Source organism: Phragmites australis, chromosome 16, assembly GCF_958298935.1.
Source record: "Phragmites australis chromosome 16, lpPhrAust1.1, whole genome shotgun sequence".
Lineage (NCBI taxonomy): Eukaryota > Viridiplantae > Streptophyta > Magnoliopsida > Poales > Poaceae > Phragmites > Phragmites australis.
In genome coordinates this window covers 26,733,142-26,736,598 of record NC_084936.1, presented here as the reverse complement: position 1 = coordinate 26,736,598, position 3,457 = coordinate 26,733,142, and positions in this window count along the sequence as shown.

Here is a 3,457-nt window from a genome sequence, read left to right as displayed (position 1 = left end):
CTGTCATTACAATCTCCATTGCCTCGGTGTCTGTAGTGTATGCCTCCAAAGTACCTGTACACTGGACCAAGAAATATGTTGGAAACACGTCATCTCTCTCATTTTCCAGACTCCATAACGCACACGAACTAATCATATTCATCCTTCATACCTCTCATTACTGACCCAATGGCAAGCAACAGAAGCAAAACCAGAGCCTAAAGCTTTACAGCACATTTCAGACAAATGAGACCACAGAACTTTGGCTACCACACAATCGAAAGAGATTACAAATAGTTTCCGTTTCAAAGCAGAACAAGCAAAGATTTATCAGCAACATTTTGTCTCTTGGCCATTGTGTCTCTAGTCAATAGTTTGTTGTCAGTGAGGAGCCACAAAAACGACTGGCTTCCAAATAGCAGGAATGACGACTGGCTTGACCTCTGAAATTGACTACAGCACAGAGAGACTGGACGAAGTAAAAAGGCCATAATCAGAGAATTTCCAGACAATGGCATCCTCCTCATTCTGTTTCCTTTTAGTTCGGCATGGCCGGTCCAAGCCAACCTCCAGTGCCAGGGGAGATCAGTATTAATGCTGAAACAATTGAGCAGCTGAATTCATCAGTTTGTAAGTAATAGATCCATACTTTTAGCAATGCAAAAGCTTTTCTGTGAGTACACACTTTTTCCAGACTTAGTAGTATCACTTAGGCCCAAGTTTCAGTTCTTTCACATCGGTTCTCTTTCGCGGATCCGAAACTCGGCTTTTGAATTGTGCATTTTATAACTTTGAATATATCATTTACGGGCGTGCTAAGTATACCATCATATACAAAAGAAACATCAAAACAATGTAATAGAAACATTGAGCTTTATTCATTAATTATTGAACTCATAAAGTACAAGTTTTATCGATAATAACACTCTGCTCTATACTCATACGCACACGCTATCTGACTAGCTCTTCTGATCTGGCGACTGCTTCGTCTTGGTTCCTGTGGCCTCGTGAAGCCTTCGATTAATTACGTCCGTCTTCCGGACTACCTCCGATTAAGATGCATTGGAGGTCGTCATGTTCAGGTCATTTCCGAGTCTGTAAGGCTGTAGTCACATGCATCAAAACAGAGCAAAGTAAGCGTTAGCAGTAAAAGCAGAAACGGGATAACAATCTAGTATGAGTTTTATAGCTACAACTGGTGTGGTAGGGAGCCCAACATCATGCTTAGCTCACTAACTCCCTAGGATTGTACTTAACCTCATCAGCCATCTTTGAAGGCAACAAAGGCAACCCAACCACATAGGCAACAAGCCACGAATGCGGTAAAGCCACACAGGCAAAAGGGTAATCACATTAGCAACAAACGACCATACCCATGCTCAATAACAGAACAACATTAGGTAACAGGGCAATAAGAGGGCTCAATATCAGATGAGCCACAAGGGCCGTATGCAACAGAAGGCCCTAAAATAACATAGCCCTCACCCAGCAGAAGTAGAGCCACATCATTTGGCAATCAAGCACCCACAACTAAGCCATCACCAAGTGTACATCAAGAACATCAATATAGGGGCAGCATACTGGCCTCATCCCCACATACCCAACACCATATCAATATATCAAACGAGCAGCAACAGGCATGAAGCTCCTCACATGATTATAACCAAATCAAACATGGCCACCAGCCTCCCTGTTACTTGATCAATCAATAGAGAAAGGCAAATAAATAGGCAAGAGGATTGACTTATCGGCAGAAGTGTACATAGCAGTGGCCGACAACAGCACATGCTAATCATTAACAGGGCAAGGCTGGAAATAGCACACACACACGCGCGCTTAGTAGAAATAGAGGAAAATGACGAACTACCACGCCAGCAGACACTCATAACACGACGGCACTCAGAAGCCCAACTAGATCTGGCGGCACTCTAACTCCTAGCCGGTGGCACATCAGCATGGTGGTATTCAACTTTCCCAAATGGCATCATTCAGATTACCTAGCCAGTGACCCAAAACATGGCCAGACATCAACGACAACACGATGGTCAAAGCACGCATGAATCAACAAAACCAAAACATCTCGACAGCAATGAGGCCAGAGCATATCCGCTTCCACGACCACAGCACAAAGGCTGGCAGAAGTAATCTCCACGGCCATGGCAACAAAGGCTATCGGAGCAGCGATGACACCAAGTCAGCCGAAGAAACAACATAACACACCTCAACGGCCCTGGTGCAAGTGTCGATCGGTGCACACACAGCAAAATCAACAGCCAACGATAACATCCACATGGTGAACACAGCCACAAAACACACATCGACGGCGACTCATAAATCACCGGACATGGCAGGGACCCAAAGACAACTTGACGGCGGCGAGTACAGAGAAACATGAGCGCACCGGAGCCCCACACAATCAAAAGCACCATAGATGACGATGACCAACATATCTCCCTGGCCACAGCACAAGCATCGGCCAGGACATAACCACAGCGGCCAAATCATCTCAACGGCCACGGCATGAAGCCAACCGGAGCAAAAGACATGTTCATCTCGGCGGCCAACACATCTCAACGGCCCTGGCACAAAGCCAGCTGGAGCCACATAACATAGAGAGAAGATGGATGCACTCGTCAGCGATAGATCCCACCCAATCGGCGGCAAGCCACCAGTGGTACGGTCTACCCAAACAATGGCCCATGGCCACCCACGCACACGGCAAAAACACAACCAACCAAATCTCGTTGGTCACGACACGAAGGCTGGCCGGAGCCTAACTGTAGCATAGAAGAAGGAGAGGAGGAGGTGGGTCACAGTAGGAACCCACCAAGGGGGGGGGGGCAACCCTAGTGCTCCACCGACGGCAACGGTAAAGCTTTTGAGGCAGTGACATATATCTCCTCCTCTCTATCTCTCTTCTCTCTCTGGCCTCCTCTTCCCTCTCTTCTCTCTCCCTTTGTCGCTTCCTCCCCCATGGGCACCCCCTCCCAACCCTTTATAGCGGCGGCTAGGGCTCCCTCCGTGGAGAGATAAGGCTTAAAGGCAGTTAGGATTTGGGGAAGAAGAGTCCCGATTGGAGGTGTAGGCAAATCGGACGAAGAAACGAACCCGACGGTGGTAGTCCACCAACCAGTGGAGAGGGGAACGACGCGCGCGGTCAAGCGGCTCGACGGATAGGGATGAGAGCGGGCGACTTGGTCAGGCGGAGCGATGCTCGGGCTGGTGGAGCGGCTCGGGCACATGGGAGAGGCGGTACAAGCGCGTGGGAGAAGAAGCAAAGGAGCTCGACCGGGTTTGGGAGAGGATAATGAGAGGGGGAGCCTCGTGCTTGGGCTGGCTCGACGGGGAAAAGGAGATGGCGCTCAGGCTGGGCAAGCCAAAGAAGAGGGGCCGACCGAGGCCTCTTTTCCTCTCTTTTTTTATGAATGTATATGTATGTTGTGTTGCGCATATATATATATGATAAAATGTTGTTGTA